The sequence below is a fragment of the Elephantulus edwardii genome, unplaced genomic scaffold (assembly GCF_000299155.1).
Source record: "Elephantulus edwardii isolate Elephantulus edwardi_28Jun2011 unplaced genomic scaffold, EleEdw1.0 scaffold00088, whole genome shotgun sequence".
NCBI lineage: Eukaryota > Metazoa > Chordata > Mammalia > Macroscelidea > Macroscelididae > Elephantulus > Elephantulus edwardii.
The window spans coordinates 4,617,430-4,632,171 of NW_006399838.1; the positions used below are offsets into that span (position 1 = coordinate 4,617,430).

A 14,742-nucleotide genomic window follows, 5' to 3' on the forward strand; every position below is an offset into this window, starting at 1 on the left:
AAATAATATTCTTATAAACACACACATGAAAACACCACAGACAAAACAAAACAAAACAAAAAAAACCACCAAAACTGAAAGAGGATGGAAGGGTTACCGTTACCAAAAAGAATTGATCAACAGTAAAGCATTCCAGGAAGAAGCATATCATCAAGAAGCAATAATAATGAAGGAAGACATTAAAGCTGTACTAGGCGTTGACAAAAAAATAGTGCCCCTAGAACTAATGGACTCTCAAATGGCATTTTTTAACAAAAAGATGCAGCTCTAGATATGTTCACTAGTGTATGCCAAGAAATTTGGAGGGTAACTACCTCACATTTGACTTGGAGAGATCCAAATTCTTTCCCATTCAAAAAAAAAGTGATCTAACAAAATATGGAAATTTTCAAACATACCAATAATGTCATATGCAAGTAAAATCTAGCTGAAGATCATTCAAAAATATCTAGAACAGTATGTCCACAGGGAACTGTCAGAAATTCAAGCTGGATTTTAAATGGGCCAATGAAGGAAGGATATCATTGCTGATGTCAGGTGGATCTTGGCTGAAGATTAGAAAGACGTTTAATGACTGTTTAAGGCAGTTGACTATATGGATCATAACAAATTATGGATAACATTGAGACAAATGGGAATCCCAGAATACTTAATTTGACTAATATGAAATCTATACATAGACCAAAAAGTAGTTATCAGAACAGGACAAGGGAACAAACCCTGCATGGTTAAAACCAGGAAAGGTGTGCATAAAGGTAGTATCATTTTTCACACCTATCCAATCACTTTGCCGAGCAAATCATTTGAGAAGATGAAGAATGTGGCATCCAGATTGGAGGAAGACTCATCAATAATCTGCATTATCAAAATGACACAATCTTGCTTGCTGAAAGTAAAGATAGCTTGAAACTTATACTGTTTAAGATCAAAGACTATGGTCTTCAATAAGGATTACATTTCAACATCAAGAAAATAAAATCTTCACCACTGGACCCATAGGCAGCACCATCATAGACAGACTGAAGTTGTCAAGGGCTCAGTTTACTTGGATCTATAATCAATACTCACGGTATCAGCAGTTAGGAAACCAAAAGACATGTTACATTGAGAAAATCTGCTGTCGAGGACCCCTCTGAAGTGCAAAACAGCAAGAATTCAGTTAAAAGACTATGGTGAGCTTGATTCAACTCACAGTTTTTTCAATTACTTCCCATGTATCTGAAAGTTGGGTAACGATTAAGGAAGAGAGAAGAATCAATGTCTTTGACTCATGGTGTTGGAGAAGAACAGTGAATGTCCCATGAACTGTCAAAGGACAAATTCGTCTGTCCTGGATGAAGTGCAGCTAGGGAGCTCCTTAGAGACAAAGACGGTGAAACTTTGTCTCACATACTGTGGGCATGTGGGGAGAAGGGTCAGTCCTTGGAAAAACACATCATGTTGGGTCAGAGGAAGAGAGGAAGACCCTCAACAAGATGGGCTGGTACAGTGATTCTAACAACGGGCAGAGAAGAAGAGCACGGTGTAGGATAGAGCACAGTTCAGATGTGTTGTTTATAATGTCACTAGGATTGTGGTGGACTGGAAGACATCTAACAGCAGCTCACTCAGCTCTGGTGGCCGAGTCGGGAACTGCACTCTCAACACATAGGTTCCCTATTAGAATCTCTAAAACCCACTGGAGGGTCAACTAGGAGTCAGTCTGGATTTGATCGCAGTCATTTTGAGGATTTCTTTCAGGAATTATATGCCTGTAAAAAGCAGCACTGGCAATGTTTATATCATAGATATATTTATGACGACGACAACAGAGTGGTTATAAAGATGCTTATGTATAACCCAAAAGCTCATGGGATTTGTCTCCTTGGTTTATAGATTTACGTTTTCATGGGAAATTTCAGTCAACTGACCTACTAACGTGTTTAATGTTTCTGGCCTAGCTCTTACTTTGACCCAGAGTGCTAAAGTCTAAAAATTTGCAAGCAGCCAGCCAAGGAACAAGAACTAATCTCTTTTTCTCCTAGAAAAATAAAAGGAAAAGGAGGGTCAGAAATAGGAAGAGGATTTGGAATATATGTCTAATTGTAACCATGAAAAATTGCCTCCTTTGTCATGAGATCAAAAGATCTAGCTGATGATCAACTACCATCACTGAACATCTTCATCAAAGATTGCACAATTTGTTGGGGGTGGGGGGAGCAGGTAAAGGAAATGGAAGGATCTTTTGTGAAAAACAATATATTCAAATTTTGTATATAAATCAGTATAAAATAAAAAATATTTGATTGAATAATCCTAATTGAAAGGGGGAAATGCAGGGTAGAATTTCAAATTCTATGGACTCCAGACATCTTAGAGCCATGAAGGTTGACTGAATCCCTAAAATTATTGCCCTGAGATTATCTTTAAACATTCAACCAAAAATATTCCCTCAAGTCATCTTAAAATAGGATGATAGTTTGACTTAATTAGTAAAAAAAAATGCCTGCCTTGGGCATTATGCTCTTTTAAGAACTATCTACATAGGATCAAATTAGAAACTGCAACTTAAAAGAGAAGCTAAGAACCTTAGGGGATCTTAGGAAAGAAAGTGAGAATAGTTGAAAAAATGTAATGTGGGGTCACTAAATGGGACCTGTAGAAACTATGGAATTGATGTATGCTTTGCCATATGTATTCTCCACAATAATGCTGGTTATAAAAATTATTTTTTAAAAACAATTTTGTCTTTAATTTTTTTTATTATACTCTACAAAGTTTATTCCAAAGTTGTTCCTGGTAGGGGCCATTGGATCAAGCACAGCTCATAACAATCCTGCTATGAACAGATCTGAGCCTTGTCCTATTCTGTGCCATTCTCATCATCTCTGACACACTTGAGCCCTTTGCCACCATCACTGTCTCAGTTCATCTTGTTAAGGGGCTTCCTCTGTTTCACAGACATTTCCAAGCATGATCTTTCTCTCCAAAGAATGGCATTTCCTAGTAACGTGCTCAAAGTATGTAAAATGAAGCTTTGTCTCCCTTGCCTCCAGCAGCATTCTGGCTGTAGTTTCTCCAACGCACACGTTTGTTCTTTTGCGGTGTATGGGATGTTTAATACTCTTCTCCAACACCACAGCTCAAAGGCATCCATTCTTCTTCTACTATCCTTATTCACTGTCCTGCTTACAGATACAAGCAAGTGATTGGAGAGTCCATGGCCTGAATCAGGTGCAGGTTAGTCTTCAGACTGACATTGATTCACTGTACTTTGGAGAGGTTCTTGAAAACGGACTTGCCCAATACAATATGTCTCCTGATGTCCTGGCTGCTGGTACCAAGACTGTTGACATAAAGCTTGCTTGTTGTTGTTGTTGTTGTATACTGTAGAGTCAGAATCTACACATCGCTGACCATCTGGCAGGTGTTCAGAGGCAGTCAATTGCTCGGGATGAGATTGTCCATCTTTCTGCCAAACAGATGGTGTTCTCCAACTACATGCCTTTCATATCGCAGTGCAGCTTCTTGCCACTAGACTACCAGAGCTCATAATGACACAAAGCTTCAAAGCTTAATAGATAAGATTATTATCAGAGAAATTCAAGTTTTCATTTATTATTATATGGATATTAAGTCTGAGCAGACTCATAACTACAAGAAGCAATCCCAAAATTGCAGTAGCTTAAAGAAACCCAAGTCAATTTCTCATGAAATGTCCAATGTGGACATTTCTAGTTATTTCTTCTCCAGTCAACAACTTAAAAGTTCTCCTGCTTCCATCTCTATCATCTCCATTTGTCCTATCCTGAAAGTCCTCTTTGCCCATTAACTTAATAGGTGAAAAAGGTAAGGATCAATGTTTGGCAGAATTTTGTGGGGAAAGGACCGTATCTGTTGTTGAGTAGACTGATGAATAGGACCCTATGCAAAATTGCTCTAAGCCCATCCTGAGCTGATCTGACTTCCTCTGACGCATCTACCTTCATTATTCCTGTTACTGTGTCAACCCTTTTCATCTGGGATCTTCCTCTACTTTTCCAAGCAAATGTCCTTCTACAAGGACTGGTCCCTTTTGGCAATATACCCAAGGTATATGAGATGGAGCCTCAAAATCCTCACCTCCAAGGACCATCTTGGTTTTCTCAATCCAGAACAGACTTATTTGTTCTCTTGGAAGTCTGTGCTATGTTCAATACTCTTCTCCTGCACCACAACTCAAAAGTGTTGATTCTTCTACTGTCGTCTTTGATCACTGTCCAGCTCTCTGATCACAGCAAGTAATTGTGGAGACCATGGCCTGGAACAGGCACCCCTTTCCTGACTACTGGTGCCAAGATTGTTGATTGTGGAACTGAGAAAGCTAGAATTGTTAACAATCTCAATCTCTTGTCCATGAGTCATGGTGTTGTCAATTGGTCCAGTGATGATATTCTTTGTTTTCTTAATGTTGAGCTTCAATTCATATCATAGGCTACAGTCAACTTTCTGCAACAAATACTTTAGGTCTTCCTCAGTTTCTTCAAGCAAAGTTGTGTCATCTCCATCATACAGGTTGTTGATGAGTCTTCCTTCAGTCCTGATGCTGCATTCCTCCTCACAAAATACAGCCTCTTGGAAAGACCTGTTCCGTATGGAGACAGGATGCATCCCTGGCACACTCCTTTCCTGATTTTGAATCATGCAATGCAGAAAGGCCTAGGAAAAAGGAATTGTTACTTCCCTTTTCATTCCATTGTCCAAACTCAAGCACATGGCAACATCTAATGACAAGAGATCTAGGAAATGCCTGACCATATGCTCAGGAGACAAAACAAAAAAGAACAACACAAAATGTAAATTGGGGGGGGTCCTGCTTCTAAATTCTCTGAAATTAAAAAATTCTACGTCCTTAGAAAAATCACCCCTTGTTGTTAGGTGCCATCAAGTCAACTATAGTAACTCTAAGAACAACGGATGTGAACCTTGCCATAACCTATACCAACCCTGTCTCTGACATACATGAATCCCTAAATGAAGTAACTGTATCAATCCACCGTGTTGAATCTCTACCTCTTTTTCACTTACTCTCCACTTTTCCAAGCATGGTGTCCTTTTCCAACGATCAGGCTTTACAAAAGACTCAGGCTTACAAAAGGCTCAAAATATGTAAGTTACACAAGCCTTACCTCCAATCCTTACCTTGACTGCACTTGCTCTAAGACATAATTTGTGTTTGTCTTTTTGGCAGGCCATGGTATATTCAGTACTCCACTACAGGCATCCATTAGTCTTCTGCCAACCCTAATCATTATCCAACTTTATGATGAATCATAAGTCAATGAGAAGATGATGGTTTGGATCAGGCACACCTTAGTCTTTAGACTGATATAATTGCTCCTTAACACCTTGGAAATGTCCCTGACCACATGTTTACCCAGTGCAGTATGTCCTTTGAATTCTTAACTGTCTGTGTTAACGGCATTGATTGTGGATCCAAGCAACATGAAATCATTGACAACTTCAATCCTTTCTCCATTATCATAATTAGGTCCAGTAGAACGATGTCTACATTTTAGAAAAAGCACTTAAATAAAGCTCACTAAACTGGAGAGGATTTGATTTGGGAACATCTTACAGTCTCTTCTAAATAGAATATTCTAATAAAAATAATTTACTGCAAGCATAGTTAATCCTACTATGGGACATTAAAAGATAATCTTATAATTTATAGTAACTTCATCACTAACTTGATCAAAATTTCAAATTGACAATGACAGCATTTCAACTCCTTGAACCAGTATCATCAGGCACATAGTTATAGAGTTAGAAACACAAATCCTCCAGCAAAGAGAAAACAATCACATAACTCCAAGGAGTTTGAGTGGCTTAGTGTATGGAGTCCAACTGTCAATTCTAACGTCTGTAGATCAACTCCACTAGCTGCTCTGTGTGAGAAAGATGAAAAATCTCCTGCAGCGATTTACTGAAAACCCACTGGAGGGTCAGCAATGAGTTGGTTCCAAATCAATGGTCCTCAACAACAACATCTATGGGAAGCCAATACTAAATATTTTTAATACACCAAATGCTATTTCAGGATGTGGGGGATTCCGGGTACAAGCTAGAGTTCACCCTGAGGCACGAAGTCAATCCTTAAAGGTTTATCAGTTTCTTGCATTGTATTTACTGACCCCTCCCTCCTGAGTCAAGGGTAGGTTTTCAATAGAAAGAGCTTGGCTTCATTTGCATTGGATTCTCTTTATGACTTGCTTCCCCTGATTCTCAGTAAATACACAGAGAAGCATGGTTTGAGGCCCCTCAGTGGATGAAACTGCTGGTCCCCTGTCTTTCCTGTTTTAGCTCAGTCCTGGTCGTCTGTCTCATTATTAATAATTATAACCATACTTTACCCTCGGTCTGCAACATTCATCACCCTGGTATGTTCAGAGTTTATCAGTTCTCCTAGTTTCATTTCAGTCACCTCAAGCATACTTGAAAATTCACCATGAGGAATCAACTCTCTTGTTTCACAACAGGGAAATGAATTTCCTTTCCTGTTTTGCTATATTATTAGTTTATGCTGTTTTGCTTACCTCCTCTGTTTTTCTTGCTTGTTGCTCTTCTCCTGATGAAGTATTTTACTCCTCCTATTTCTCTCATAATCTCTCCTGCTTTATCGTTATCCTGGACAGGTTGATTTCAGAGTTAGTGAGTGATTCTTTTTACTTAGCTAAAGCACAGGAAGAAATTATTATGAATTGCTGTTTGTAGAGGAAATGAGCTGCTGGCATATAATCTTGGCTTATATAACTGTAATGAAAGCTTTAAAACTTGATTAAAATGAAAGTAACAATAGAAAGCTATTAAAAAAACCCCAAATGTATACACCTAACTTCCAAGCTTCTTTTTGAGTTGCCACAAAACAGATATAAAAACAGTAACAATGACAACTACACGTTTAACAACAGAATTTGTACATTCTTTTCTCATCCTCTGCATAATTTCAACTGCCCCATTTATTGATATCTGAGGAAGCCATACATACAATGAAACATTCAACCACAGAATATTTGCATGAAAACAGAAGTACCATCTGAAAGCTTCCACTGCAGTGTAGGCTCGTTTTTCAAACTGGCTTTCCCAGGCCGTTGCCACTCTTGGCTGGGCAGGGACATGCAAATAAAGTGGCCAGCTACAAACAAGGGGACTTGTTTTTACCATCCTACCAGGCTGACATGGAAAAGCTTTACAGACCAAAGAGAGAAATCTCTCTTCCAACAAGAAAGAGCAGAGAATGTAGTGTCTGTTCTCTCTATTGGAGATTCCTGCACGAGGTGGAGGCTGGACAGCATGGCGGCAGCAGCAACAGGAGCTGAGAATCAGAACCCAACGTAAAATAAGCCAATGAACCCCAGAGCCAGAACCAGGGGCCGTAGCCCGAGTGTGCGGGAGAACTGGAGTTGATGTTTGGTGTTGAGTTGAGTACAACTCATCAACAGATTTGGACCTTGCCCTCTCCCAGCCGTCCTCATCATTTCTGAACGGACCTGAGTGCATTGCTACAGTCACTGTGGCTCTCGTCGAGGGCCTTTTTCTCTTTCACTGACTTTCCACCTTTCCAGGCATGATATCCTTTTCCAAGAAGTGGTCCACTCCTAACGGCATGCTGACATTCTCTTGGTAGTTCACGGTGTAGTCATATTCTTCCCTATCATCACAACTCCAAAGGATTAATTCTATTTCTGTCATCATTAATTATTGTCCAACTATAGAGAAGATACTATACTTGACAGAAATAAGGCAGTTCATTTTGGAGGATTTTTTTGGTTTTGCTTTGTTTTTAACAACGATAGTCTGAAAGTACAGTGTTGGTGACAGAAACAAGGTTGTAATTCAAATGACTGGATTTTGTATGTTCAATAAGTTATTCGTTGCAAATATCTTTTTAGAAAAGCATAAAAGTCACGTTTACAGATGGACTTCACCTAACCGACTGCCCGGCAATCAGATCTGTGAAAAGAATTGTTGGGGAACCTCAACACCAGTGGTCAAAACCATGCCGAGTGCTAACTATGGAACAGATTATTAATGGAAAGTTTAAATTTCAGCTGAAGGAAATGAAGACAAGTTCACAAGAATGAAAAGATGGCTTTGAGTCTATCCCACCCAAATTTACATAGGTCTGAGGCAGTGCTTGCTTTGGCAGCACTAAATATTCTAAAATTACTAAAACCCTATATAAATATACTAAAATTGGATTGCTACAGAGAAGATTAGAACGGTGCCTGCGCCAGGAGGACAAACAGGTCTGAGGCCCTGAACACTAAAGATCAAAGATCAGATGCGTTATGAGATGGAATCAAAGATCCATGAAGACAACAAAATGTCTTACAAAGACAGAAGAAGAAGAAAAAACCAAAATAAATGCCAGAAGAGACCCTGGAAATTGCACTAGAGCATCAAGAAACCAAAAAATAGGGAAGAAATGTCAAAGAGATGAACAGAAGATTTTAAAGGAAAGCTCAAGAAGACAAAGCAAAACATTATAATGTAATGTGCAAAGAGCTGGACTTGAGGGAGAGGGTAAAGGGAATGGGAGCAATCTGGCAGGGATCTGGGAAGACAGGGTTATGGCAAGCAGGGTTTAAAGGTGAATGGGAATGGTTGTATGAAACACAATGTGAATGAAGGATAGTATGAAACACACACACACACACACATATGAACTTTTAAGCAAACCAATATAAAACTTTAAAAAAAATAGAGAGAGAGAGAAAGATTTGCTTGGCATTGCTAAAGTTGAAAGAACTGGAAAACAAATTCAAGCCTCAAGTTGCAATACTGAGCAGTGCTATGGGCAAAATCTTGAATGGCCCAGGAAGTATCAAAAGAAGACAGAAGGAATACAGAGTCACTGTACCGAAAATCATTGGTAAACACTGAACAATTAGTTGACACTGAACATTTTCCTGCAGTAACAGATGAACAAGACAAGTAAGGAAGGAAGGGGAAAGTTTAAGCTGCTCTGAAGTCACTGGCAAAAATTAAGAGCCCAGCAATTGGTGAAATACCAATTGACATGTTTCAACTAACAGATATCACCCTAGATGTGTTCATAAGTCTAAGCCGCGACATTTGGAGGAAAATTGCTTGGCTGAGTAACTAGAAGAGATTCCCTCCCCTTGTTCTCAAGAAAGGTGATAAAAAAAAACCCAAAAATGAAGTCGGAGGCATAGCTGTCCCTGACCTCAAAACCTACTACATAGTAGTAGTAACCAAAACAGCAGGGTACTGGTCCAATGACAGACACATGGAGCAGTGGAACAGAATTGAGAACCCAGAAATTGACCCAGCTGTCTAAGGTCAACAGCGACTATAGCCAACAGCTCAACTATGTCAGAGATGATGAGGATGGCGTGGGCCAGAACACGGTTCAGATCTTTAGTTCCTAGAGCTGCTATGAGATGTACGAGACTTAGAGGCAACTATGAGCAACATTGACAAGAAAGCTGGGTAACAGTAACCTGAAGCCATGGCACTGAAGATCAGAGGGCTGTGGGTACACTTGAAAAAATGTCCTGTGTGAAAAATTGCACCCCGTTTCAACTCTGAATTGGAGTCTGTTAACGTCCCTATAAATTTCAGAACCCATGAATATGCTTCTGTGGGTTTTGTCTCTAGAATAACAATTTGAAAATCTTTCTTGAAATGCAATGCTGTCCATAATAGGATAATATGATTATGTACACAAGGAAGACTTGTTAATATAACTATTATTCAAACATATGCACCAGGCACGAAAGCCAAAGCTGAAAAAAATTATAGTTTATACTAGGAGTAGGTGTGTCAGAGACAACGAGATTAACACAGGATAGAGCAGGATTAAGGGCTGTTGTACATAGGGTCGCTATGAGTCACAGGCAACTCAACAGCACAGGCAACTCAACAGCACATAACGACAACAAGAAGCTTCTGCAGACTGAATCGATCTAGCATACGAGAAATATGATTTATAGTGGTTGCAAAAGTAGGACATAAAAAAGAAGGGTTAGTAGTTAAAAATACAACCTAGATGATAGACATGAATGAGGAGATCACATGATAGTTTCAATCATCGTCCTATCAATGATTTATTCATTAGAAATACTTCTTTTAAAAAAGCAAATGGGAAAAAAAAAGCAAATGGTGACTACACACATAAGCTATGTTTTATGGAATACTTGGGACTCAAAGTGCCGGTATCCTAGACAAGATTGTAATAAAGCACAGTGCCTCAGAGGGGATGACTGTGCCGCATACAGGTCACGGGTCACAGCTGTGCAAGTTCAAATTGCTACTGAAGAAAATGAAAATAAATCCAAGAGAATCAAAATACAACCTTGAGTGAAATTTCGAAACTACTCGAGAATAAATTTGATGCATTGAACACTAATTAACTAAGATTAGATGAGTCATGACATGGCATCAAGAACATCAGACATGAAAAAAGCAAAAGATCATTTGAAAAGATAGGAATAAAAGTAAAGGCCAAAATAGATATCAGAACGGAACTTGAAAAATTGCTCTAGAATTTAAAAAAGCTAAAGCAAAATGCAGAAATGATGAAATAAGAGAGCTGAACAGATATCAAAGGGCAGCTCAAGAAGACAAATTGACCAAAATGTGCAAAGACTTGGAGTTAGAAAAACTCCATGGGAAAAGGTACTGAGCATTTCTCCAGCTGAAAGACCTAGGGGGAGGGGGAAATCAAACCTCAAGTTGTAATTGTGAAATTATTAAACAATGTTATTAATACCACATGCAAGTAGAATATTGCTGAAGATTATTCAAAGAATACTAGCGCAGTACTTTGCTTTTTGTTTTGTCAGGGAGTTTTTGTTGATTATTTTTTTTATTTTGGATTGTTTGTTTGTTTGTGCAGTACTTGTGCAGTAAACTGCCAGTACTTTGGCAGGGGAACTGCCAGAAATTCAGAGTTCAGAAGATTATGAGGAATAAGGAATATCACGGCTGATATCAGAAGGATCTTAGCTGAAGGCAGAGAATATCAGAAAGATGTTTACTTGTGTTTTATTAACTGTGTGAAGGCATTCAATGATGTGGATAATATTGTGAAGGAGGGGTAATTCTGGAACACTTAACTGTGCTCATACGGAACTGGTACATGGATGAAAAAGCAGTTGTTGGAACAGAAGGGAATATTGCAAGGTTTCATATCAGGAAGAATGTGTGTCCGGATTGTATCCTTTCACCTATTCAATCTGCATGTTTAGAAAAATGATTCGAAAGGCCTGTCTGTCTGAAGAAGAAGGCAGCGTAGGATTGGAGGAAGACTCAGCAGCAGCCCGTGTTAAACAGATGACACAACCTCGCTTGCTGAAAGAAAAGAGGATTTCTTGCCCTTTCTGACAAAGACGTAAGCCTTCAGTATGGATTACACCTTCGCATCAAGAATACAACCCCCCTCACCTCTGAATCAATGAACAGCATCCTAAGGAAGAGAGAACAGCTTGACGTTTCAATGATTTCATCTTACTTGGTTTCTTAAACAGCACCAGGGAAGTGGAAATTCAAGAAATCAAAGGACAGAATCAGCATAGTCAAGAAATTCTGCTGTCAAATCATGGCATTTTCAGTTACTTCCTATGATTTTGAATGTTGAACAATTAAAAACAATGGGAGAAGTACTGATACCTCTGAACTGCAGAATTGATAGTGAATGTCCCATATACTGACAGAATCATAAACGAATCTGACTTGAAGATGTGTACCTAGAGCACCTTAGGAATGAACATTGTGAAACTACATCTGACTCTAATTATCAACCTTAGTACCAGCAGGCAGAAAATAAGGAGATGCATTGCACTGGGAAAATCTGCAGTTAGGGATCTCTCCATATTATTGAGGAGTAATGATGTCCATTTGAGGACTAAGGTGTGTCAGATTCAGGCCACAGTCTTTTCGATTACTCGCTATGCATCTGAGAGCCAGACAGTGAATAAGGATGACAGAAAAAGAATTGATGCCTTTGAGTTGTGGTGTTGGAGAAGAGCACTGAACATCCCACACACAGCCAAGAGAACAAATGATATGTCTTGGAAAGAGTGCAGCCAGAGTGTTCGTTGGAGGCAAGAATGATGGAGCTTTGTCTCACATACTTTGGACATGTTGCTAGGAGGGGCTTTTCCTTGGAGAAGAACATGATGCTTGGAAGGCAGAGGGTTGGCGAAGAAGAGGAAACCCTCAGCCAGGTGGATTGACAAAGTGACTGTTGCAATGGGTTCTTTTGTGTCAGGAAGTGTGAGGATGGCGCAGGACAGAACAGGGTTCGGATCCTCTATTCTTAGGGTCACCATGAGTGGTACTTGACTTGATGATGCCTAACGTCATCATCTCATCTTACATACTTTGGGCATGTTGTCAGGAGGTGACAGTCCTTAGTAGAGGACATCTGGCTTGGAAAGCTGGAAGGGAGGTGAGGAAGTAACTCAAAGAGATGGACTGACATGACTGCGAGGGTGGCTTTAAGCACAGGGACTGAGAGGATGATGCAGGCTCAGGCACGGGGCTTTCGTCTGCTCTATGCAGGTCTGCTCTATGCAGGCTTGCTAGGTGTCCCAGTCAAGTCAACAGGACCCAACAATAAGCACCAGAAGGATAAAAAAACACTAACAGCGCTAAAACACAAGAGAAAGTTTCCGATTCTGGAAAAAGTACACCTTGCCTTCTCATTCTTTTCTTTCTCTGGTTGGTTATTTGTTTTGGTTTGGTTTTTTTCCTTAATTTTATTATTATTATTATTATTATTATTATTATTTTGAATGACAATTTCCAGAGATTTTGGATTTCCGTTCATTCATTGTTGCACTTTTCTCCCCACCCACCCCTCCCTTCTAGTTCATTCTTCTTTTTGAAAAGAAAAATTCTTTCATTGTTATACAATGGCTCCCCCCAAGGCCGCTGCATTCTCATTCTTATTTCATGATAAAGCCTTTCTCTTGGAGTGTAATACCTTCCTTATAAGGCATCTCTACAGGGGATGGAATGCTTACACATGGTACGCCCACTCACTCACTTCCTTCCCCACCTTGGGATCAGTAACAGAAGCCAGGAAAGACCCTCTTTGGTTCTGAGTGAGGGGCAGGGTGACCACTCCAAGAGCACATGCCCTTGTTTGTAGACGACCCTGTGGAGACCCGCATGCAGTGACTCGATCATAAAGCCTACAGCACAGATACCTAACGGAGTAGATGAAGCTGCCACACAAAAACCACGCTCCTGCCGCTCAAAGCTACTTGGACTCTTGGGCACGTGTCTCAGCACCCCTGCTGCACAGCGGCTGAGGAAAGCGGTGCTGCCAACAGCCATCTGTGGTGACAGGACTTGGAAGAGGAAAGGGGTGAGGACGGTGCTCTCTTTCCTCCAAGCCTGGCGAGGATACTGCTAATGTCTTTTTGGAAGAAAATTGGAGGCTCAAGGATCTTCACTAAAATTTTTGGTCTAAAATTTTAAAGCGAAATTCCCTCTGCCAAGATATTTATAGAGAATGTTAAAGAAGCTATTTAGATGTTAGAAAGTGAAGCTTACAAAAGGATGTGCCTTCAGGTCAGGACCTTAGAACTGATTATGACCTTAGACGATCAGTGTTAAAGCTTGACTTGAAGATGGCTGCCTTCTCACCTCCCCAAACCACTGGACTCTGGTAGCTAAGACAGGGACTCACTCTGTAAGAGTCATCACAGGATGGGTTCCAGCAGGGATTGGAGTGAGCTCCAAACTAACTCAGAATAAAGAATATTTCTTTTGCCAGAGGGTCATGATTTGGTGCCTAAATTTGCTAATTGAGTTCTTAAGTCCTCTGAATCCCAGGCCAGCCAACCACATTGGCCTTCTTAATCCTTCCAAGTTCACAGGCAAGCCTCAGAACTCAGACCATAATCTACACTCACAAACCATCGTTAGCGGTATCTGAATGCTACTTCTACATTATGTCTTACAACTTTATCCTTTCTGCTTCTTAAAGTTCCTCAAACTCAGAAAGCACAATGCAATGCAAAACAACCTCAAACTCATTGCCATGGAATCAGAACTCACTTCACAGAACTGGCCCTGCATTTATTTGGGTCTCAAGGGAGGAGACTGCAGCTGGTGGATTTGAACACCTAAAAGGGGTCTGTCTTTTTTTTTTTCCGCATTTTATTTTATTTTATTTTTTTCTATAATTATATTTTATTAATTTTCATAAACATTTACAGAGATTTTGGGCTTCCACTCATTCATTGTTGCACTATTCTCTTTGGGGTCTGTCTTTTGATTAGCAGTAAGTCTGCAATGTAAATCCCGTCATCTAGGATTTCTGTCACAAATTTGTCCCACCATTAAGTTTACATAATCATCTAATGCTAGACCCAGTGACGAGAGTCCCAGCGGTCTAGTCCACAGAGAAAGCACTGTTAATCCAAGGGCTGTTCATATCCACCAGCAGAAGGAAGACGGCCAGTCTCCTCCAATCTGCAGCCTCAGAAAACCAACTCACGGTCAGTAATGAGTCAGTTACAACTCAATGGAACTACATTGAGTCCCAGAGAAAAAAGGAGCCTGCCTTCCAGTACATTCTTGCAAAGTTGCTGTTTCACAGGTAACATAGATGATCAGAGAGATCATTTGAAGGCACGAGAAATAGAGCAGAAAAGAAACAAGCCCTGGGAGACCTCTCCAAGGAAAGCGAACTTTTCATTGCATTTTTAATGTCAGTAAGAAACTTGGTTAGAACGTACTGTG

At 39.9% G+C, this 14,742-nt stretch overlaps 1 protein-coding gene across 1 annotated transcript in view; it reads left to right on the plus strand.

The window, feature by feature from the left end:
* SPATA16 (spermatogenesis associated 16) overlaps positions 1-14,742 on the plus strand; it is a 343,510-nt gene that overhangs the window by 229,330 nt on the left and 99,438 nt on the right. The gene's annotated exons all lie outside the window — the stretch shown is intronic.